Source organism: Corvus moneduloides, chromosome 3, assembly GCF_009650955.1.
Source record: "Corvus moneduloides isolate bCorMon1 chromosome 3, bCorMon1.pri, whole genome shotgun sequence".
NCBI classification, from domain to species: Eukaryota; Metazoa; Chordata; class Aves; order Passeriformes; family Corvidae; genus Corvus; species Corvus moneduloides.
This window is the reverse complement of record NC_045478.1, coordinates 63804831-63831149: the sequence shown is the minus strand read 5'-3', so window position 1 is coordinate 63831149 and position 26319 is coordinate 63804831. Positions and strand designations below refer to the sequence as shown.

Genomic DNA, 26319 nt, shown 5'->3' with positions numbered 1-26319 from the left:
AAGCCTCAGGAGCTAATAATACAAGAAATAAAACTGCTGTTTTGATTGATAGATCTGTTAAAGTTTCTTATCGCTTATTTCCAACAATGTCAGTCAAATATGTTTCATCTTTTATCAGTAACAAAATAAAGTTATTCTTGCCTGAGAATCTAAATTATAGATATTTACATGTAGAGAAATAGCACTAAGCTGAGCGACAATTGGGGACTAATGTTTTGCAATTGACCTAACAATGTATTGAAGAAAAAATAACAAAGATTAACTCTTACCATCTAACACTCTGTTCCTTCCTATAATTCATTTCAGGTGATCGTAAGCAAGTTGTTTAGTTCAGTATATTGGGTTTTAACTTAAGTAATCTTCCCCTTTACATCACGATACAATACAGAAATTAACTGTACGGATTTTTTGTTCATCTAACAGACAAATTTTACATATGTTACACAAGTATTTACATATATTTACATGTTTATGCAAATACACCCATTTGTATATATACAATACATGTAATGTAGTATTTGATTGGTAAAGCTGGGTTCTGAAAAATGGCTCACTCTCAGCAAGGTTTTGCTGTTGTATCATAAGTGATTTTTATTTTCCTGGGCAAGTTAAAATCTATTGTTCAAGGAGTATTGAAATCCTCTAACCTGCATGCTGATTTCATAGTTACAACAGGCTGAAACTCATCGGATGCTTTGTAGATGGCGTAACAGTGAAAGTAGTGCTTTGCAGGGAATTTGGACTAGAAAAGCCTGGAAAAAGTTAGGAGCCTTATCCTCCTTGTATATACACACACTTACACAGAAGCAGATGAACAGCTGACTGCGTCCACGCAGTTGGGTAAGATCATTTCCCAAGGTGCTGACACTGTCTGCACACAAGCAGGGCTGGGCCCCATTCCCTTCCCAATTGCAGGGGTACATCACAACCCAGAGAACGAGAGAAAACTCTAAGAGGCCACAAACCACAAAAATAGCAGAAGAATTTAGACCAAAAGAAAGGGATTTGTCATGTCAGAAGTTAGCAGATCCCAGGCTGATGGCATGTGTAGGTCCATCCTGCTGCTTCTGAACACCTGCTGGAGGGACCCATTCCCACCTGGGTCCCACGATGAGCAGCAGCTCTCCCACACCTTTCCACAGCCTCTTCTGTGTGCTGCTGGACTAGGACTGCAACTTACACTACCCCAGACCACAGTGTAACAGTGTTATCTCCAGCAGCTCTGCAGGGATGTTAAAGACCTCAACAGTGTGCCAAGCACTGGCCGCGCTCCCCAATGCTGACTGCTGTCAGGCGTATCCCACCCCAAGAAGCAAAACTGCCTGGATTTCTCTCCGGACCACAGAATCCATTTCTTTTATATTAAATATTTTATCACAAACTAGGTAATGTAGAATAAACTTTCTCTTGTAACATCCTTTAAAATGGTTAATAAGGGATTTTTAGAAGTTAAGATTTTTCTGTGTAACACTCCATAAAACAGTAACAGAGCATTTTATTGCTTCTTTCTTCAAAGATGCACAGCTTTTGTGAGAGCTGCATCCATTCAAGTAATGGAAAGAAGCCAAGGTGAAACCAGAGGCACTTACATTTTGAAATCCAAATCATCACTTTAGAAAAATTATACTAACCAGCACATAGCAATATAAATTGCTCTATAAAAGCAGCAAACTGCCTTATAAACTGCTCTTTAAAAACTAACTTTAGAAAAAAAAAAAAAGGTTAACAATGGGCTACATAGCTGTAAAGTAAGTTGCCAGTCCCCAACCAAGATGATGAAAATCAGCCATAAAGAAATTTTGGTGAACAGCAGAAAGAACAAGGTGATGTATATATTTGGGGGAGTGATCAGGCCTTGCAAACTCTACTTCAGCAGCAGAGTACATGTAAAACACCACATCCATCTCAAGCTGGCATCCAGTTCACCAGGCATGGTATTCAAGACAAATTCATTATCATTCAATAATAATGACTCAAGAGCCAGTATTTTCTGGGAAAAACCCAGATTTACTGCGATGGACAAGCAGCAGACTGCCAGCAGTTAGACAGGTGTGGGGACAAGTCAACCATACCACAGATAATCTCCTCCATTTTATAAAGGTTCTGCTGTAACACAGACAGATACCTCATTTTCGTAACTTCAGATTGAAGTCCTTTCCAAAAACCTCTCTGACATCTTTGTGAAACAGACTCCCAATTTTTTTCTGAACCACAGGAAAAGGCTCGTGTTAACGCAAAGAATGACACAACAGGAAAATTACTGGACACCTTCACTGTTTCTCATTAGCTAATTTTTTTTTTTTTAAAGAAGATACAGTTTCTAATGACCTTCCCACCCAAAGGGTAAGAGCTTTGTCACTTGTGAGTTATTTGTATACTCTTGCTAATTGTATCGGTACACTCCTCCAACCGTTATGAATATTCATTTTATCTTACTTCTATCTCTGTGCAGCTATTAACTGTATAACACAAATACTTGAGAGATTTTGCGTGTGTGTGTACATAGGCATGTGTGTGTGTGATACTATTTATGTAAATCTATAGCTGACCTGTGCACACAAACCACTATTCGCCGGTGGTACCACAGCCCTTAGAAACAAGGTTTTAAAGGTCTGAATGGCAACAGAAATTGCAAAGGTTCCAAATAACCAAATTTCGCCTCAAACAAAACCAGTTCCTTTTACAACAATTTTCTTACTAAGGATATGAACTCACCAAGCATTTCTTATCATTATTGTTACTATTATTTACTGAGCACTAAACTGTGTTTTGTCTTATAGATTTAAATTAAGAAAGTAAGCTGCCTAAAAGACCGCATCTTGTCATGTTTGCTTCTATCTGCTGCTACAGTTTTAAAGCACATTTCCCTTTATTTCACTTTTCCACAAGCCATAAAAAAACTCATTTCTAATTCATCCGTTCGTTCAGCTTAACCTCTCTTCTCAGCAATTAAAGCACTCTGCGCATCCCTCATCTATCACACAGCCAGCTAAATAATGCATTGCGTCCTCCGCTCATCTTTTATCATCCCAAATGACAGGTATTAGCATATCTCCCCAGTCAATTACAGTGCAGCGGAATAATCACAGCATAATTGGGCGAAAGCCACTCTAATCACCAACCCTGCAAACTCGCAGAATAAAAACTGAGTGGCAGTTCAGACAGGCCTTGCTCTTGTCCATGACTCCAGCCAACAGGCTTGGCAGGTCTCCACATCCTTCTGCTTTTCCAAACTCGTTCGTTGGGGCTAAACTTCTCAGCACACACACACGCAACCCGTTTGGGTTTTCTTAAAGGAAGACCAGGGCATTGACAAATATTACCCAAAGACTTTTTGCTAACAAATGCCAGTCTGGAATACAGCACAGATGTTTTCTGCCCTTCAGATCATCCAGCGGGGCTCTGCTTTATAGACTAGCTTTGACAGATGGGTTTGTTGCTCAAGGTAGAAAGTTTTATATTTCATGTTAGAGCAAGCAGAATTTCTTTTCCTTTAAGTATAAAGGATTTATGAGATCTAACACAGTTAGGTACTGCTTTAGATGGTGCTGCTTACTGCAGACATTAGCCTTCTGGTTTTCAACACTAGTGAGATGCCCACAAAGCATAATTTTTATTTGTTGTCTGCTTAATACATCAAGATTAAAATCCTACATATGTATTTGAACATAAAATGAGCGTTTCACTTGCTAAACAAAGAGACAAAAAGAAATTAACATCACATTGCTGTCTCCTGTGCTCAATCTGAGCAAATGAGAGTATCAACAGAATTTTGCCATGGCCATTACGCCAAGTTAAGGCTAACAGGCTCCTGGATGTGCGCCCTCCCCACAGCTCTCAAGTTGGTGGTGCAGGACTAACTTCAGGTGAGCTGCTTGCTCTGAGACTTCCCCATTCTAGCATGCAGAGCCATGTTCTCATGAAGGAGCTATCTGTGGGTGGTGGTGGGACCATCCCAGGCCTGGGTGTACTCCTGGGATCTGCTTACCCTACACGGCAGGAATACATCAGCTCTGCAGTCTGGGATCATCCCAACAGTTGGAAGTTGAGGGCATGAATCATGCCCTGGGAAATCAGGATACAAATTGAATTCAAAAGAAGATTTTCCACAATATTACATCAGCACAGTTGAAATTTTCGAACGTATTACAAACAGGGAGAAAGTAATCTGAAATCTAACAGCCAAGTTATCTTTGAAATTCTAAGTGAGAAGTACTAAATTTGTGCTGTTGTCATCACTGCTAGCAGACTTGGGTTAAGCATATTTTCTAGCTCAGTCCCAAAGACAGAAAGAAATGCTACTAAAGAAAAAGAGCAGTTAGACATATAACCAGACCATTAGCATAGTGCATTCCTGCTGTTTGGTTAGCAGTGTGCATAACTACAAATTTTAACCAGTGTAAGGTTAAATAGCACATAATGACAAAAAATCAAGACTTTCTGGAAGCAAACTTTAGGCAGGCTACATACCTATTTCAGTCTAAAGGGAGGGGGTTGCTTTACTTCCTTGTACTAAATACTTGAGAGCTTACACATTATTTTAGCTAGAACACATCATCATTTTAAAAGAGCATTTAATGTTTCATCTTCTTCCTAACCTTTTTGCTCCTTTGTTTTCTCTAAACTGCTTTCAAGTTTCTACCCCAGCATAATTTCTTTTTCATTGGCAGATTAATACCAGATACATTTAATCAGTGGTGATCTTCCCATCCTTGCTTTCCAAAATGGAGCTGAACAAGATAGGGAGGCTTTTTTCTATTTTATTAAATTCATTTTGTGTAACATCTCATTATATAGTTCTGTGTACCAGCACTGCTCCATACAGTGCAGCTATGGGAACAATTTGGTATTAAACCCCTGTTACAAAGCTGGGAAGAATAAAAGCTTGTGTATAGGACAAAGAGAAATACCTTCCTTACCCCCATGTCTTCCATAAGATCTATACTACTGATTTTCCACACACAGGCTGCTGCAACCACAGCACAAGTGAGAAGGGCAAAGTAAGGCTTGAGACTGTTTCACAGTGGAAGTGTTGGTGGAGGATCTGTTTCTGTCCCCTGAATGGACCTGAGTGTTCACAAAGATGTGGTAACTATTCAGCTTTCTGTGCTGCTTCTTTCTTCTGTGCCACCACAGAGTGTCAGAGACTGAAATATTATAGTCTATGACTTAAAGATTTTCTGAAAGGACTTTTAAAACTGTATTACAAAAGCTGCAGAGAAGACTACTGCACCCTGGATGGGCCCTGACTGAGGCCTTGCACCGCTCGCTGATGAAGATAAAGTAACAACTCAGGGCTGGGGACATTCACAGAGCACAAGCTTAACACCTCCAAGGTGGAGATCACAGCCCCAGGGCTATCAGCTGCCAGGCTCGCACAGACCCTCCACCAAAGGGTGGGGGGAGGAGAGGCTTTGGGTATCTTGGAAAGGCCTCTGGTCAGAGGCGCAGTGACTGCCCATCCTCCACTGTGCAGAGGAGCCCAGCTGAGGGGTCCTCATTGGGAGGTGGAAGCTTATCCACAGCAGGAGGGGGTGACATGGCCCATCACAGGGGCCCCCTCAAAGGGGTGCCCAGACCCTGCACCGGAGCCCCAGAGATGGTGCAACAAGACCCTCAGTGTTGCAAGGGACAGTGTCAAGCCGGCCCCTGCAAGAGGAGACACGTGGGTGTTCCCACCTGGCCCACAGTGTACATTAATCCACGGGATTCCGTACTCTTCCGCGCGTGGTGTGGTGGCGTGTGGCGATGGGGGACCCTCGCCACCAGCAGAGCAGATGGAGGGGAGCAACGAGACATCATTGGGACCCTCACATGGGTGATACGCTTCCACCTAATCCCTGTCACCTCTCCCTGTTCCCCCAACCATGCACTTCTTTTTTCCATTTCTTTCTTTCTTTTCTCTTCCTTCTCTTTGCCTCTTTTACTATTAAATAAAATACATCAATTATTTGGCATCAACATCCAACCTTGTTTGGTTTTAATCTTGTTTCTGGGAATATTTTGAACCTTCTAAGTTCTGTCCAGTTTATGCACAGAGACTTAGCCTTCTTTGCTTTTCTGGGTTTAAACTGGATCATAACACTGGGCCAAAGCCTGCTTCTTCTGCTAAGAGCCACAGAACAAAAGACCTACCACCTGTACCCTTCCAACACCTTTCATCCTAACTCATTTCTCATTTGAACTTTTGCTTAAAAGAAAAAATGGCACAGAGTAGTTATACAAATAACTTTTTCACTGTTTTAAAAAAATTCCAGTGTTACTCTGTTGCATCGCATTTCAAGCTGCTTACTTCATACAAGTAGATGGAGGTGGCTTTCCAAATTCCAATTTATTACTTTTTATAATGTTAGGTACTGTGTTACTCTCAACAAATTCACTGAATACGATGTGACTTGGGGCAAAGCCAATCAACAAGAAAAAAAAAGCCATTAAAAATTGGCTTTAAATCTTGGCTTTCAACTGATAGAAAGACTTGAAAAAACTTTTAATTTCTCTCCTGCACTTGCTGATTTCACTCCTGCTCTGTAAAAACCCCAGCTGAGTGAATGAAGGCTGGTCAGCTAGGTCATAACAGGTTATGTTGAAAAAACCACTAAGTTAAATGCTGCTACAGGAACCTTTATAAAACCCGACAGACATTGCTTTTCTTTCTGCACTGCATTTACTGCTCATAAGAAGTGTTCAAGAGCTATTGAGGTTTCTTCATTCCTGCAATCTAAAGGCATAGCGCGTGTCCCCGAACAAGATGCACAGATGCTGCCCTTCACATCGCCCTGCTCTAAGAAATGTATCTGCTCTGCTTTTCTTCTTCCGTTTTATCTTTTTCTTTTCCCGAACACCAGCATCCAGTTTTACGAAATTAACAACTTCTCTGTGAAGAAGCAGGCTAAGACCAAATCCAATTTTGCAGAAGTACACAAGTCTCCCTAATTTCTCAACAGATGCATCTGGCAAAGCCAAAAGCTGAAGGATTTGGCAGCCTGTAATACAAAGCCTTCCCAGGAACTGGTGACAAATTTTGAAGTGCAAACAACCTTGTTAACAATTTGTTTCACCTCCAGGGGCAAAGGTTTCTACAGTTCTATTTCAACTATTTCTATTTGCTGGGGCAGGTTAGAATCATAGAATGGTTTGTGTTGGAAGGGACCTTAGAGATCAACTAGTTCCAGCCCCCATGCCATGGACAGGGACACCTTCCACTACACCAGGTTACTTGAAGCCCAATCCAACCTGGCTTTGAACACTTCCAGAGATGGGGAATCCACAGCTGCTCTGGGCAACCTGTTCCAGTGCCTCAACACCTCACAGTACAAATTTCTTCCTAACATCAAATCTGAATCTCGTCTTTGTCAGTTTGAAGCCATTCCCCCATGTCCTATAACTACAAGTCCTAACAAACTGTTAGGGTTGAACTATGAAGGTTAGGGCTCTTCTATCTGTCTACCTCACTGCTTTGCTGCTTTTACAGAAAAATCATTATAAGAGAATGTAAACTTGCACCCAGATATTGAAACTCAAACTGAGTCCCATGGTTTAAACTATGACGCTCTGGACTACTGCAAACATACCTGTATGTGTTATGAGGTTTGTAGCTTCCGGTAAGTAGCGAGGAATAGTTAACACCTTCTGCAGTATCATCTGTCAAAGCACCTCCTGATAGACACCTAATCTAAAGAATGCAGAGATGATCCTTAAAATCACACAGCTCAAATTCTACAACATTATGTTGTACCAGGACCGCTCTCAGTTGTTCCAGGGAAGCAAATATAAAGCACACTCATCACACAGTAATGTCAAAACCTTGGCCTAAGTTTTGAATATTGCCTCCTTGATGGCACACCCAGACACATACTGGAGTTCATATTTTTGAGAAAAGCAGAATTCATCTAATAATAACATCCAAAATTATGTGCTAATACGTAATTTCACAGGAAATATGAAAGGCTCTGCAAACATCAGCTTTTAAGAAAAGGTTCCAGAATCTCAGATGGAAGGAGAACATGTATAAAAACTCCTCCACTAACACCTGGAACAAAATAACGGCTTAAAAAAAACCATTTTAAATCTATATTACTTGGAACCGAAATTCGGGAGCATTATTTCCTTTCATCCATGATCAAGATTCTGTAAGCAACAAATGGATCAAGTTCCACTAAGAGTTCCTATAGATGCAGTATTTTAATGCCTCCAAGCTGCATGCAAATTTCTACCCAAGCAAGGGAATTTGTGTTGATGTTTAGAAAGTGCAAATGTGACATGCTGCAGCCGCCTTGCTCATTACGAAACACAATTCTCATAGTCCTGGACAATGCCTGTCTGCAAAACTGTAAAGACAGAGAAACATAAACTATACAAGGTAGTCAGAGAAACAGCAGAGGAGGTCGGTGCAGGGGAAGCATGGATTTAACACCAACCTCAACTCTACAGTGATGATGGAGAATTCTGTAAGTTAGTCTTTGTTTCTCTGAACATTACTCACAGTGGACACTATCAAGGTGTCTGAATTCAAAAGAATGGTCTGCAGAAAAAGCATGTAAAATAAATCCAAGAATTGAAGGGAAGATGTATTCTCTGGAGTAAGCGGCTAGTAGGGAACCATAAGCTACTACTCTTTAAACTGGGACTGTCGAAAATGTGTAGATTTGCAAAGTTTAGTCACACAGGAACTCTCTCCTGGATGCAAACTCTTCATGTTTGCACTAAGGACAGTCCTAGAGAAACAGACAGATATACAGTCCCTTCCTTTACAACTGCACTGGTTTATGTTTCAAAAATTAGGCAGCAGTATCCCTTTATCACTGAGCTTTCATCATCAGTGCAGTACTATAATTTATTTGAAAGTCAGGTTCACGTTTGTTTTGTGGATTTTGAAGGATGTTAAAATACTGACATTTTTATTAAAATACTTTTGTTCCAATAGATCTCACAGCCCTAACACTTATTTATCTCTTTCAAGAACTCTCTAATAGAGTAATAATTATGACCTATGTTCAATTGACTTGACGACTAATGAGCCTTCTGTAACCCAAGTAAAAATCCCATAAGCTTTGATAAATTGCACAGATGTAATGTTGTAGCAACACTCAGTCACTACTTCTCCGGAGTGAAACAGGAGTACCAAGACAAAGCTGAGAGGATAAATGCCTTCCCTCTTCCTTCCCAGGGGGTGGGGGCATAGTGAGGAAATTATGCATTATGTTCCAGCCACAAAATCCTTAAATCTGAGAGGAAAGTTAGGAACCTCTTTTAATGTAAAAGACTTCCTACACTACCTGGATTCTACCATTAACAGGAACGATGCCTCATTTTTCCAGAGATCTTTTAGCATAACCACACCTATGCCATGGGGATACAAGTGTCTCCAAAGGAAAAGCATTTTCTATTCAAGAGAAAATACAGTTGAGTTCTTATTACAGAGTATAATACTCTGCATTTTAGTTACTGCTTGGAGGATTGTAAGAAAAACATACATGGTCTCAAAAATGGGATTAGAGCTCCTTTATCGCAAAAATTAAGTCTAAATATATGGGAAGCAATCAGTTCTATGCATAGCTATTCTCATTCCCTTGCTATATATGCATGAATGAAAGCAGGCACATGTGCTTATTACATTTCTTAGTATATGTATGATATCAAGGAAATGATATAATCTTTGGTTATCTAGGACTTTCAAACTCACATTATTAAATAACTTCCATCATCTTAAAGACAGGTTAGTAAAATGTCATGGTTTTCTTCTATAAACAATGTTAAAGAAATGAGACAAATTAATAAAATAACTGCATTCAGAAAATGATTGCAAAAAGTGATTTTTCTAAATTAATTATTAAAACTGCTTATGACTCTCTCCCTGAAAAATATTCCAAAACCTGGATAATGTCCAAACAGTATTTTGGAATTAGACATATGCTCATCACATCATCTATCTCACAATTTCCTCACAGACTGGTTCCAGGTATTAGTTAAAAAGCCTTTTTAAGTCTGGAATGACGAGATCCAACTACAGAATAAAAATGCTAACGTAGATGCACTTTAAAACAACTTCTGTTTTAAAATATTGCTTCCTTTCTGATTTGCAAGATCATACGTATGTAAGAAAAGAAACCATTTGCAATCCCTTTACAAATAATTCCTTCATCGCAATTCACCACAGAAACATAAATATGAATTATTATAAAGCATTTTGAAATTCAGAAATATTATATTACAATTTTGAATAATTCAATGCCTAACTAACTTTCAAAATTCACTTTATAAAACTGTTTTTCCATTGTTACACAATGACTTGAAAAAGGGAATGTTTCCCCTTTGCTCAGCTATGGCAGATGCCACCTCTGGGACGGAGGAGCTGAGCACCAGACGTTTGCGCAGCCCTTTTGAAACCGAAGACTGGCACCCGCAACACTCCTCCTAAATTTATTATGCTCTTTCTTATAGCTCAGCAGTGACACATAAGCAACAAGCAGAGCTGTGAGCAACCTACAGTGACAATCTCAGGCTTATTTTATTTTCACCAAAGAGTTTACTATTACTACTATCCATGCTGCTAGTATGCACAAAATGGACCCAAGGTATTGAAAATCTTTGATTTTATTACTTCCAATTGAGCACATACCGCTCTACAGATATGCAGTCAGAACTGCATATCTACATCAGCCTTTTGCAAGATGTTCTCAGTGAGCACACGAAACTCAGAGTGAACGTATAAAGAAATCTCAAAATTGACAGAAACCGAAGCTAGCTTTTCCGCTTACACCTCCTAGCACAAACTTTACTGTGCAGTAGGGACTTTGAAATAATAACAGATAACATTGCATTTGAGCCTTATTTCTTGTTATTTGGGGCCTCTTGCCTAATTTTTTTTTTAATATTAAAATGACAAGGGGGCAAAACCAATTATAGAAACAAGGCAAGCTGCTCTTAAACTGATTAGCCTAGATGTCAAAATGGTCATATTCACTTTTATTGAACATCTTTCCAGCAAAGGAAATCCACTCTCTTCTAGACCAAGTGTCATATACAAGTGTACATATGCAAATATGTACACTTCAATCTACCGACTGGTGTTTGATCAATTTACATAGTCGAGTGGCTCACTCAGACTCTCTGTGCTTTGAGGTTACATGTCCCAGAATGTACTGAGCTTGTTGGCATTTTGAAAATTAAATTTAGAAAAACGTATTACTTCACAGTTCTTTCCCCCAAGTTACTAAAATATTTAAGTGTAAGATATTCTACATCTAGATAAGGGGATAAATCAAAGATCAAGACTATGAACTTCCATTCAACGCCAGCCCTTTTCTGCATCTTTCATCTCTTTATCAAAACATAGAGAGATGAACCTTGAGGGAAGCAAGCCCTGGAGTGAGACATTCCAGGCCTGCTGAGGTATGCAAGGAGACCACAGTGCAGTGGTCGCATGTACTTGAGTGTAGCAAAAACCATCTTTCACTTTTAAATTAGAACATGCTGAACTCAAATAACTTTGCAGGGCAAAATTGGAAGTGCAAGACTAAAATAAGAAGAGACAATTCTAACCAGAGAAAGATCTGGAAATCTATCCGGTCCTGACAGGCCTTTTTTTCCCCCCCATACCTTAAAGATGTGCCAGTAGCAAAGTGAGAAGGCAAACCCTTCTCCTCTGCTGAAGCAAAGCAATCATCTGGACCTCACTGGAAGTTCATTTCAGATTTTGTACACCACAGCCACTAGCTCTGGGTAGACTTCAGGCTCCACACAACTCTGCGTTTTGAAAAGCTCTCCAATTGAGGGCTCTTGAAATATTTAATGTTAAGCAGGAGTATCCTGCCCAGAGTGGCAGCCCAGCCTTGACAGAGCTGTGGCACCCAGCCCATGGAGCGCTGGGTACGACTGGCCAGGCCAGCGCTCCTCCAGGAGTGAGGTTACTGCTGCAGTTTAGCACAAGCACAATTTGCATTGTGGGGTTGTAAAGGTAAGGCACTGATGTCCCAGCCAATACCATGAAGTGACAGGCATTCTCAATATGGTTGTTTTTTATGTGTGTGCGCATTTGGGATTTGAAATGTATATTTTATCAGATTTAGCAGAAGGATGATCTTTGCCAAAACACGATGAAAGGGTATGCATGGAATGCAATCTCCAAATTACACTGTCATAGTATAATTACTTTAAATCACTGTAAAATATCATAAACTAACTCCAAATTTTAGCTCTTTGGCAAAATGTATATTCACAGTAAAGATCAACAAGAAGAAACTGTGGCAATCGCTGCAGCAGGAAAAAAAAGAACCAGGTGCTGCCATATAAGCTGTTGTTTTTAATTACTTTTAATTATTTCACAAGATAATCCAATATTTTAGAAATTACTGCAGAAAGAATTTATTACATACTTCTGTAACATTTCTATTCTAGACTGAAGACTTCATTCTGCCTGGTCTGAAAGAAATAAGCAGCAGTGAGAAAAAACCCCCAAACTACTTTGGCTTCACTTACTGGGGGATTTAGTGATGAGGGATTAAAAATATGTAACCAGTCTTTATCCAACGCCCTACAACTTAAGGCAAAATAAACAGAATTTAATTCTTGAATGTGGAAAGGACATAGCTCTCTTTTTACCTTTTAACACTGGTTTTCTTTGTTTAACTAAGACCTTGTATTTCAAATCTGATGGTGATACGATCATAGCACATTACCCATGAACAGCTTCTCTCCAGTAATCCCAAAACACTATGAGCACAGCCCAGACAAACAAGGGCACACATTCCTTCCTAAGAAGGAACCATTTTAGTGCATCTTCAAGTCCTAGCTCAATCCCTCTGAAGTCAGAGAGGAATCTGCCGCACACTGCTGTCCTTCTTGGCCATGGAATACCAACTTACTTCTCTGCACAGTCCTATCTAAGACTATTTTTAGCCCAACTCTCACTTGCTGTGAGAAAAAGGTGTCTGAAACAAACCCTGAGAGCCCACTGGTTACTTCAAATAATGCTGATTCCTGTGTAAAGCCAATGCAAGAGTGGTGAAATAAGTGATTTATAAACCAAATAGTTCTGCACATCACTACCAGCACCTGGGCCTGTGCCACAATGTGTGTGTGTGCACATGCCTGACGATAATGTGATCCACACCGCTCCTGTATTTTGACTTCAAACTTGTGACTGCCATTTTGGCACAAAAATGAAATACAAAAAGTGATGGCCTAGAAGGAGCTGGAGTACCTGGGGTTGGTACTGGTTTTCTGCCAGGGAGGAGTGCTGCAGTAACAACAAGCTTCTCCCAACTGTGGAGGGGCCCCATCAGCACTTGGCTGACAGGAGGGAAGGAGAGCAATTGGAGGTGAGCAGAAAATCCTGACAAACTCTTTGCAGACATTACAGGAAGATTTAGTGCCCAGGTATGGTATGAACCAACTTATGAAAAAATTACACAATCAGCAATTATCTCTTTTCAGGCCATGCAAAAATCCTGCCAAAAAAAGAGAAAAAAGCCTATGTAACTAAACATAGATACATAAGAAATAAAATTTTACATATATAAATACACAGCTTTGTGTATATATATATTTTATATTTCCATGTGCATGTATAAAAATACAGTTTTGAATATTTTAATAGAAGCAAGCACAAATTGATTTAAATTAAGGCCTGAACATAGTGGAGAGCCAGCAGAGTAATTAACTGTGTTATTTATTAACTATTATAACCATCCCAACTGTCCTTTCTCTTCATCTCTCCAATAAAAACAACTCATTGCTAATCCACTACAGCTGCAGAAACTTCCATGAAATCTTAGTTAAGGTAATAAAATAGCTCCAGTTTTAGGTATGGAAGATCCATTTCTGCCCTTGAATAGTTTATGTCAGATTATAATCTTCAGTGAAGAATTTGATGTTATTTCAACAATCCAATACCTCATTGGCACATGCTAGCACACAAAACCATTTTTTTTAAATTACACAGCAATATAGTCTGAATAGGAAACCGGTCACTGAACAAGCTAAATCTGCATGAAGGAGAAAGACTGGAAGAGCGGGATAGAAGTGGGAGGGTAGAATGCAGTGAGCAGTATCAGAAAAATGAACACATAAACGAGAAAGGAGGAAGGATCATAGAAATGCACCTTAGTTGAAAAGATTTCTTTCAGTATCTGCTGGCACTTTCTTTTTATCTACAACTAGTTCACTCTATTGCAGCCAATAACCTGAGTGGGCATAAAATAGATTTTTTTCATGGTTTGGATCAACGCGGGATATAAACCACAACTGAAACACATTTCCATGTGCTAAACTCAGCAATGATTATTGTAATCCAATTGCTTATACAGCATACTTTGACAATTGAGGTGGTAGGCACAGGGAATACAGAGCAAAAAGGTAGGTAGGAACACGGTTCAGATTACTGCTTTCCAAATCTACTTTTGTTTTGCTGGTGTATTGTTAAATCCTTTCTGTGCTTCACAGGAAGCTACACACTTTGAAGACAGTTAGTCACAACAACTTCTTTATTTTGTTTTTGGTTTAAAACGCCTATGATTTGCACACCCTGACACTTGCTGATTTCATGCCCTGCCTTTTCCTGTCAAAGCCCCTTCTTGGCTCTCCACACGAGGAAATCTCATTTATCAAAATTCTGTTTGCGTAAGGGGAAGGGCTATGCTGAACTGAGCCGTGGCCTTCATTAAACATGCAGAACATAAACTGCTGACACTAAGCACAGTCAACTTGCAGCATGGCAGAGGAGAGAGGGAAAAAAAAAGAAAAAAAAGAGCAATGAGACAGAAGGAATGATGTGATGGTGAAATAGGAATAAAAGTCACAGTTTTGCAAAGCATTTAAGTCATACTGGAGTCAGTGAGATTTAATCACAGACCTGAAGTTAAGCATGTGCTTAACTTTGCCGAACAGAAATAGATCACTAAATTATGAATGGAACAATCTATTTCTGTTCCTAGGAACACGGACACTTTGTTCTCCAGACCAGTCCCTCAGGGAATGGAAAAGGTGAGGGGGAAAAACGACAACAAAATTGGAGAAAACAATCCCTTCTTCAACTCAAAATACCGGTCCAGATAAAGGAACCGTACATTATCTTTAACATAACAGGATTAAAAAGGATGGTATCCATCACTTAGGTTACAGGAGACAGAAAAGGGCATTTGCCATTATGGTCATTAATTTCAACAAGGTACCAAAGGCTGGGGCTCCGAATAAAATAAAAATTTGTAAATTTGGAAGAACCAAGCATGAGAACAGAAATGCATTAAAAACCAGAATTAGGGCTGAGGGGGAACAAAGTGGCTTTTTGAATTTTCACTTCACTTACTGTTCTTGATATTTTTTCCCCTTTAATTCTCAAAGATAGCTGTGTAATGCTGCCTACAATAGAAACTTGAATTTAATAGGCACGAAGCAGAAGGTGTGTAGCATTTTCCTCTGATCACAAGGAACAAGCACTTAGCTGTAAGAGATCCACAATGAGTCACTGCAGGGAGGAATCAAATGCATCACAGGTACATGCAAGCCTTTTTTATTCTTATTCTACCAACTCAAAATGCATTATAACATACAGCCCTAGGAAAAAAAAAAATCAATTTCAAACCACCTAGTCCTACAAAAATATATAATTTTCCAATCATATATGCCTGCATTTACACAGTTCAAGAAGAGCTAAGGCAGATGCAAGGCAGGGGGATGGGGCGGGAGATAGGTGGAGGGGGATGTTAACATTTCCTCTGTAAGCTTTTCTTGGTATTTATAAATAAGATAGTAATTCCAAGTTGAAATTGTCTCAGTACTAAAATGAATAACTTACCATCAAGTTTCAAACAGTAGCTAGAAGTTATCCTAATATTATCTGAAAAATAATATTATATTAACATTTTCTGATACTTTCACACCTCTTAAAACACTTCTTCAAAGTTAATCTGGAAGTTAAGAACCATAAAATCAATGGCTGGATTCTGCCACCCTTTTCCATATGATGAATATCATCATACTCCAGAGAGAAAGAACTTAGCTCTGATCAACTAGCTCTTAACATAGTATTAACTTTTCTTCCCTCTTGCAGTCTTCTGTGTACATGCAGCTTTAACGGAAGAGAGCAGAAAGCGGACACGCTTATGGCAATGGAGCATGCACCTTGACCATTCCTCAAGAGTGATTTCTGTAGTTTTTTAAAAAAACAAATATTGTATACATTCAACAGAAATCAATAGCTGCTTTTATGTTGAAAAAGTGTTGTTTTTCTTGAGGTCACCTATAAAATAGAAGAGGACAGCCCAATTGTTCTATCTTCTCTTTGAACTTGTAAACAATGCAGTATTATCACCAGCTTTTTTAGCTGTTATTCTGGTCAACAAGGCGCTGCAGCCTGCCATATAAAGCTGCACACCACATGGCACCATTCAACAGTATATCTAGGTCAGCTTGCATTTTTAATGTGCTCCATTAGCTTTCCCTTGCTCACTGTATCAAGTTTGAACTTCTCCTTCTCACTTTTCAAACCTCTCTATAACTAAGCCAGGCAACACACAGGATCCTAAGAGTATTGTGATCATCTTCAACATTTGTTCCACCAAAGACAGCAGTTCTAATCCTACTTCCTTAATTCCATGCTGTTTCCAAACCCAGCATCCCTCAATTTCCCCTTCAAGATCCTTTTCCGCAATACTGCTGGTAAAAAAAAAAAAAAAAAAAAAAAAAAAAAGAGGTTACTTAAATAGAAAACCCCAATGCTTTACCTAACGTAATACCTTCCCTCAGTACTACTTGGGGAAGCTTAACAACTTTGGCCTTGGCAGCATTCTGCATGCACCACAGCTAAAAAAACTACAAGTTAATAAACATAGAAAGAGCCATACGTAAATTACTGTAAAGCTTTTGCAGAATCATATGTGCTATAATGGTATAAGTTACTTTGATGCAACAAAAACCAGTTCTACATGATTCACTTCATTGATTTCCTTCATAAACAGCAGTTAACTCATTTCTTAAAATACATTTAATAATTTTTAAATTAGCATGTATTCTAACTGCTTTTCCCACAGATGATTTTAAGGCATACATCCCTCCACTGGAGCACAGCCCTTGCACAAGGACTGAAGTTGTAAAACCACCCTAGATATAGATTACAGGTACAAGGTAATTGGTACATCAGTATGGACACAAGGAATAACACTGGGAGCAAGTTTAGCAGGAGGCTCAGGGAGATTCAAACAGATCTTGATAAGTGGGGAGTGAACTGGATGATGGAACGAAAACAGTCAGTCATGTTAAATTGAACTGTACAAATAATACTTATTTTGGTTCAAATTAAAATGGTAAGGCAAGTTTTAATAAAGAGACTGCAAATTCATCTGTTGTCTATTTCATGTAGGAGCAAGGATTTAGTACTGAAATCATAAAACACACAGAATGATTGTTACACTAGGAATGTGTCACAATAGCTTACATCTGTATAGTATAAAACAATGTAAAGCATTGCAACAGTATGAAAATCATGCCAAAACAATCTGTAATCTTGATCCTTCTGTACAAGGAAATATTAAGACCCTGTATAATTAAGTGTTCACCAAGAAAATCAAAGGAATGACCTTGAAAAACAAGATTTCCCAGTGTCATTCTAATCTCATAAAATTATCCATCAATATCCCAATTCACTAGAAAACCCTGTCTCAACAAGAAGAAATCCTTAAAAAGCAAACTGAAATAATTGAAGCTTCAAAGTTAGAAAATGATGTCTTCTGTAAAAAAAAATATATGTTCGGTAAAAAGCCCTAGATTCTGCACTATTGTCATTGTTTTTTCCTCTTGAAATCTGCAACATGTCAACAGCACTTTTTCCAGCAAAGCACAGCTCTGAATGATGATACACACCTGACCTTGTCTCAGGAAAAAAACCAGGGGAAATGAAAACTGAAATCACATCTGTCTACCCAACAACATTCTCACGGTCCTCTCTGCAATTCCTATTCTTCACACCTAGCACTAGTTTTAACAAGCCAATTCTGAAATCAGGGGAAGCAGCCACACAGCAGAAATCTGAATATTTTTCTATATGTGTATTTCATGCTGTTAAAAAAGTATGGTATAAAGAAAAGGCAAACACATTAACAGTAGTTTTATAAAAAAATAAGTATCTGTGGGGGTTTTGTTGTTGTTTTTTAAGTCCCAATCTGAATGGGAGCATGCTTTCTGTAGCAAGGTGGGATTGGTTGCTGCAGGGCACAGTTCTGGTCCCACTAGTTGTACAATTAGGTAGAATTTACAGAAGAAAAAGAAATCTGGTCTAACCTGTTCACTTCATCAAGGAGGAACAGCAAACTATTTGCAAATATTCTGAACTGCCCTCTTCCCACCCCTAAAAGAAAGAGACCACCTGCCTCAACATTTATTTAAAATGTGCAGGTATTTACAAGCAAACTTTGTGTTCCGATTGTTAGATGACTTCTTGGTAAATCTGATACTCCCTCCAAGTTCAAACCGGCAGTGTAAATCAAAGGGACCACATGGAACTGTAAAGGACCCGCCTGATCAGGCAAGCATCACCCCCGTTTACATGTCAACAGGAGGCAGCTGAGCAAGGGAGGATGCTGAGCAGCACACCCAGCCAGACAGCTCAGGCACACCAGACTCAGGCTGCCTGAGTGCGCCCACCAGTTAAAATTTAATGAGCAACAGAAGGAAGACTGAGAAAATAAATTCTTTTTTTCTGGTAGTAACTTAAGTCACTGCAATGTAGTGACTGGTGTTAAATGGTGGGTTCAAACCCTTGAGGTGATGCATTTTCCCACTGTGAAAGCAGCACCAAATTTTGCACTCTTCTGGAATTTCTATGGAGTTAGGAAAGGGAAGACCATACTACAGACGGACTCTTCATAAAAGCAGCAGGGGGTAGTATGGATTGCTGCTGCAGTTGCTGCTGCTGGTGCCACCACAAAAGCTCGATGGTTCAATGTTGCAGCAGCTCATTTTAACATAGTGGCAATCTAAATGGGCATAGGACTGCACAATGAGGGATAGTCATCAATCAGAAAAGCAAAACTAGTTGCCAAGCCTTTACTGGGAAGGTGGTGAGGCACTGCAACAAGTTGCCCAGAAAGATGCCCTGTTCCTGGAGGTGTTCAAGGCCAGCTTGGATGGAGCTCTGAGCAACCTGATGTAGCTGAAAGGTGTTCCTGTCCATGACAGGAGGATTGGAACTAGGTGACCTTTAAAGCTCCTTCCAACCTGAACCATTCCACGATTCTTACTTACAGACATTATTTTAGCAACTACCTAACAGTTGCCATGAATTGCATACACATCTTCTGAAAACTCCACACTGGTACTCCCAGGAAGGCAGTGGGAGCTTTAAATCTGTATCAAAACCCAAAATGTGGCCCCATCGACACCTTGATAACCTAAACCATGCAGTGCTGGAGAGCGAGGCTGTTCATCACATTTATGTATGTCCAAAAGTAGAGATGATGTAGAAAAAAAGAGAGCAGTTTATGTTTTCTTAGCACTAATCCCAGCTGGTTGCAGGGCACTGGGCAAACCACAGGCCAACGATGTCCAAGGGTTCTGAGGAGGGCAGGTTTACCATCTGTGCTCACTCCAGCTTGCCACAGAGTGCTTGGGAACTTTGAAAAATAAATGCTACCACATACCCATGTAAACTGCCTAAGCGTAACCCTGAGGCCATCAGTATTTATTCTGCAAGCACCATGAGATGCTTCATGGTGAAAAGGAACATTAAACATGTATTTATGGCTAGTTTGGATCACTGGCAAGAGAAGCAAAAAGGAAATATCCAAGAAAGCCTGACATGCTGTATACGCACAGGGACACTGCCACAGGAGACAGGTCCTTCCAAAAACCTCACCTTGTCTTGTCTTTCCTGAGACTACAGCAGTGTGGGCACAGGGCACAAGGAGGAGAGAACCAACTCTTATTTTTATCCAGCCGATCATGACTTTCTGACAAGTGGGGCTTCTCAGCTAACATATCTTTCTTTTCTCCTATTCTATGGATCATCTTGTCTTTTCTTTTACGCAAGATTGTTATGGAATTGTCCAGACCCACCTTCACTGCACAAGGAGGCATCATGACCTCCAGGAGGCCTGCACTTTTTTCCATTCTCCCAGAGAGCTTTAAAATCCTCTCCACGTGGGAAGCAGGACAAAGTTGTGAGTAGTGGGACACCTCAAGTGGGTGCTTTTTGGACGCACCCTCCACACTCAAGGTGGTTAGATGCACTCTTCTACTGCTTGCAGCACTCAGGACAAAGCTGGACCACAATTAGGACTCTACGATGGACAGAGATGAGCTTATGGCCGTAAATCTCTTGGTGTGCCTCTTAATTCCTATACAACTAACTGGGGAAAAAAACCCACAAACCACAGATGTATTTATTGAGACTAAACTTACAGGACATTAAGAGCTATTGATTATGCAGATGAAATTTCTAAAACATGATCGCAAATTCTCAGTTTTGTGTTTTCTTGGACTGTCCCAAATAGCATAGCAATGATATGCACAGGTTACTCAGGAAGAAGCCTGTTCAAGTTGCTGCTACTTAATCATAAGTACTTCAAAACACTTCGATACATCTGTAAGGGGTCCCTAAGAAAATGAAAAGAGCACCGTGGTCCATGCTTTAATGCCATTCTCTGCCCTTAGAAAACACCCAGCACAGAGGGCACTCAAGAGACGTCAGCAACCCCTAAACACAACTTTAACTATGAGTCAAAGAAAAAAGGTTGGAAAATCCTTTTAGTCATCTGAACACCTCTGGTGAAACAAGTCCACAAAGAAATGAACAACAGAACTGGGGAAACATACAATCCTAACTCTCCTATGAGTAGCAAAACAGAATTTACTGGAGGTTAATATGAATAACTATCTTTTCTAAGCTAAAACAAATCCAAAAACTTATTTACAACTCCCAGGTTCCTACCTAAGTCAACAGTGCAAAGACAGATGTAAATGAGGACTCATTTCTCTATATTTCCCCATAAACTAAGCACACACAGACAATCCAAGTGTCAACACATCAAGACAGAGATAATTCTGACCCTTGAAAACATTCTCTTCTGAAAAGGATTAATTGGCTTTAAAACAATTTAATTTGGCTTTGAAGATGCAGCTTTTATTAGTAACCACCAGATGGCAGGAGCAAAGGCTGCTTACAGTCTTCAACAAAAGAAAGCTGTCTTAAACAAGGTGAGCATTAAAAGAGAACAGTTTTTTATGTCTACTTTTTCTTCACTTTCAGTGGTTAATTTTCTTATTCTTTCCAAGAAGTACTATTTTATTGCAATCAAGCTAATACATTAAAAAAAAAAAAAGAGAGAAAGAAAAACGTCTCTTGAGAACATGTTTCTCAATTTTATCTCATGCCATCTCCATCTCATAGCTCAAGGGTTCTGCTACAGATATTGCAAGAACAACAGCTTCCTTCTAGGTTTGCACAGTCGTAACTCACAGGCAGCCACCAAATGTATTCCCTTTGATGTCCTATGCTTCAAACCAGAAAGGTGACACATAGCTACACTGTGTAGCTCAATTTACCCTTGGGATTTGAACTTCTGCTATCTGGGATATGAAAATAAGTAGAATACAGAAGATGCACCATGATGTGATGATTGTTGCAATAATGCATCATCTACAAGGTGGAGGAAAGCAAAACCCCTCCCCCAAAAGCATGAGCCTCCCCACTCTGCCCAGCGCTCTCCCACCAAAGCAACCAAAAAAACCACCTTAATAAAATAAAGTAAAAGTAGTATGTTTGGGAGGAAAAATGTTTTAGTCTGAGCACATTTGATTCTTAAAAACATATATCCTGTATCAGAGAAAGAGCATTTAAAAAATGCAATCCATCAGCACATACTTTAAAAGACTTAGGAACAGACTCTCTAAACAACTTCCAGAGTTACTAAATTATGGAGACAAGGTCATCACTTTATGTTGTGTCATAAAACATAAATACAGCTAGTTCCATGAACAATGCTGGAAGCTCCACCACACAGACACATCCACATCAGAAATACCACCCTCGCCGTATTTCTTTAATAGAGCTGTATCTCCATTATGCTGATTTCTTGATCAAAGAGAAAGCTTTGCTCCTGTATTTGTCTTCCGCAAAGGAAACATAAAATCACTCCTACAGTGAACATATCCATCGGGAATGAGATTCTTTTTCCTCAACCCCAGCAGCACATAGTCCCAGAAAAGAACAGATGAAGCTCGCTCCTACTTCAAAACAGCGTGAGATGCAGTTGTGTGGTTAATTCTGCCTCTGTACATTAGCAAACACGCCACTTTCAAAATATGAAAGGCTTTCTTCCCTGCCCCGTTTTTAAATGACACCTGCAAATCACTAATCCAGTTGCCATTTATTTCCATATGTCAAATTACAATCTTAACTTGTGCAAAGCAACATAATAGTAATGATTAAGCCAATTACATCACAACACAGCTTAAAATGACACACAATGGAAGGATTAAAGCTCACTACCAAATAAGAGAGTCCTGTTCTTGATGGAGCTCCCCCACTGTGGGAACATAAGTGTCTCTTTTCCTGTTGCACAAACTTGTGAGCCTTCTAACATGTAGCTGGTAGACTGCCATTAACAAACTTATTTATATTAATGCAGCACTAAGCTGGGATCACTGCACCTCGGCATTAGCTGCGGAGGGCGGGCTCTGCAGCCGGCGCTGCAAACGCGGCTTATGGCACACCACAGGTCCATAGACAGGTTGGGACACATGCACGAGGTGATCTCACCAGGCTTAACCAAATAAAGCCTCCTCTACCTGACGTTATTTGGGTCAGGTAGATGCTGACAGTAAAACCCTTAGGGAAAAGGAGGGAAAGGAGAGCAAACTGAGCACAAATATTTAAAAAATCAGGCATCCTGTTGTCTAGATAGGGCCAGACACCATTTGCAGCCTCTGTGAAGCATGTGCTACTGCATTTGACACCATAATTCCAACTGATGCCAATGTGCAGCTCCTACAACAATAAAATGTGGGTTAAATCTTTACATAATAACCAACCTTTCAGACTAAGATTTTCAATTCTACCTCAGGGATTAAAAGGTTCTAATGGAAATTGAGCATCTGAATCTTTTAGGAGGATTTAAAAACTCACACACTCTTATTTTTATTTGTTCATTGCTTTAGTCTTTAAATCAGCATCATTCAAAATGGTTAAACCTTTTACCTTTTACTTCTGCCCTGGGCACCTTTTTTTTTTTTCCCCACTTTCTCCTTCTTTTTCACATCTTTGTATTCCTCCTATTTTCTCTGCCATCTGCAAACAGTGGTCCCATCTGCTAAAATATAACTTCCTACTCAGCTAAAATAAACACAAAATAAATTGGTACTGTTAGTATTTTACACATCATCATTAAGCTGTAGTAAGATTAATGGGACTTAAAGAGTTTCCAGCTTTGAAATACATTCCTGTGTGTTGACTACAGACTCGAGCAGATATCACTCCATCTATTCACTCTTACTCTATGTTAGCTTCTTGGCAACTAAGGCTTTGAAGGAACTTACTATATATGTAAGTCTATCCTCAGCAGAATTTGAACAAACCAGGCATAACTGTTAAGCCTGTCCCAGATCACCCATCAGCTGTTCATGATTTGCTGCGTGGTCATTTCCCCTACGTCTCTCCATACATAACCATGCATATAACACTTCTAAAATATTGGAACAAAAGAGCCAGTCGAAAGCTGGAAGGTTTTTCTTCAAAAACAAACATGCATTCAAGCACACACACAAATGCATGTGTAAATTAAATTGAACACCATGTGTACCATCTTTGAAAAAGCTGTTACAGCACACCAACAGCTTCCTCCTTCTGTAAAATTAGTTGCACAGAAAGCTAAATGGGTTTGCTTCCTTCTATTCAACCAAAAGAAAGGTTTGGACAGCAATGCAATCAAATCTGTACATATTTATACTTATCAAATGACAACTTTTATTTAAACCGATTGAAAACATGCTTAGATTTTTATGGCCTTTTAAACAGTACTGGTCTCACATATGCACAAAATGAAAATAAAAAAGTTCATATTAAAATATCATTTTTACTCCAACAAATACCTTATGTCCTACATTTGTTTGGGGAAGACTGTTTACTTATTAGAAAGCTGAGGCGGAGGAAACAATTTTAAGGATTACTATTAATGGTTTGCAATTTGCACCTGTTCCATGCTTAAGGAGTAAAGATAGGATTTGGTACTTCAAGGTGCTTTTTCCCTGGGTATTTTGACAGTTTGACACGATTTCATTTGTTTTCATTTTATTTTCTAAAATAAGAATTATTTTGACTAAATCAATATGCGTAACTTGATAAAAAGCATCCTGTACCTGATTTCTACACACACTTATGAAGATGATGATCATCATCATCCAAGACTCAACCATTCAAGGGGCAGAGTACATCAGCCAGATCTTCACTTTGCCAATGATAACTACAGTGAAGCTGAACAATATTCTGACATCTCATTCAGAACCTTTTCCTAGGAAACAGCCCCATTTGCTGCCAGTATGCATATTTACCATGAGACTGAAATCATCGAGAATTTAAGAACAACAAATGACATTGTACATTCTTTCAGTAGTCTACAAATACTCTTTTTAAAAAGACAGTATTCTTGTATGTATCTACAGGCAACACAGCCTGTCAACAGCCTAAAACTAAGTGGCATCTAAGGATAGGTAGAATGGATGCAGTCAAAAGAAGAGTCATCCCCTGCAGCAAATTAAGCTTCTGCTCTTGCATACAGCGGGGCCCTACAATGTTCCAAGCTGAGACATATGCTACACCCAAACCCAAAAAAGTTCCCTCCAACACTCTACAATAGCCCTGGAGGAAAATTCAGGCTAAAAGCAGGTACCAAGGAAAGCACTGCATGGTGCAAATTTTTAATGTTACATCTTTCTCAAATGTGTTATCTGGTATTCAACTTATGATCTAATCTATAAAATTAAACATTTTTCATTTGAAAAGTTTTGCTTATACACATTCTTTGTTCGCATACCAACTCATCTGTTAACGTAACAGAGACTCTAGCCTTTATTTGTCATTGAGACAGACAGTAAAGAAAGCATATCTTAAGGGAGAGAAGGCAAGAAAGTGCTTTCGCAGCATGTCTAAATAGACAGCAAAAATAAATTCTGGGGTTAACAAGTTTTGGATGATATATTTAGCTTTCTTTTTGATTGATAAAAAGTACATGACATTCCTACACATACAGAGTTTACTATATAACATAAAGCTACTATTACAAGAGAGTTTAAAAGATCCTGATGGTTTGAAGACGAATCTTAGGAAAAAAGATATTTGGGACTCTGGACAATGACGTTCAGAGTTGGCAACAGTACAGATTCAGTTTTGTAAAACTGAAGCTTAGCAACAGAAAACTTTTAAAAGTTTTTGTAGTAAAAAGGAGTTTCAAAGGATGTCCATCAGGATGACAAGACATAAAAACACCTTGCAAATCTAGCCATGAAAAAAACTTAGAAGCCTCCTCCACAGTGCTTTAGCTCTAAGAGAAACTGGCAACAATAATCATCAGTACTATTTCTATTTACCCACCTAGTCTGAAGGATTATGGAGATGAGTTCACAAGAGCTGACCCTCAAGGTTTATTAAATATTCAATGAATATTTTGTATGCTTGCTGGGTATTAAATAAAAATCAGAAAATACTGAAGACTACCATATGTTATATACTTCAAATAATACCGGAGTAGCTCTGTTTGTTTTTTAATAATTTATTGAAATCACTTTATCACATATCAACATAAAAATGTACAATACAGACACAACGTAAATTCTGGCATCATGAATATTTAGGTACTTTTAAAGCTTTTTTTTTCTGCTGGTAATTTTGTTTATTGTATTCCAAATAAACCTGGAGAACTTATTCAGTATTTTCTTGCTTTTCTTTTTTACCTTAATAGTAATAGCACTGCTATTTTTTTCACCTGCAGAAGCATCACAGCATATGGACCTCCAGCAGCAGGAAACTCTTCACTGTCATGATTTAGCCTACTGTGCCTACAATCTCCTTTTTCCCTTCCCCATCCACTCTCTTCCTGACTAACTAGATAAAGCCTAAACACAGTCTGCCCTGATTAAAATCATCTGGTATTAGTGCTCAGGTAAAACAGTGGTCATCACTATAATGCTCACTGGCCAAAGAAACTTGAGCACTACGTAGGACACAGTCCATCCATGTAGCTGGGCAGGTCTGAAGTCATCTCTCCAACACACAGTACTGCCCATCACACACTGATCTACAGTTGAACACAGGGTGATGCAGCTGTTCAGTGAACT

The 26319-nt window shown here is 39.2% G+C and overlaps 1 protein-coding gene across 11 annotated transcripts in view; it reads right to left on the bottom strand.

Moving 5' to 3' along the window:
• The window catches only part of ARID1B (AT-rich interaction domain 1B), a 329572-nt gene that overhangs the window by 118196 nt on the left and 185057 nt on the right, over window positions 1-26319 (bottom strand). The gene's annotated exons all lie outside the window — the stretch shown is intronic.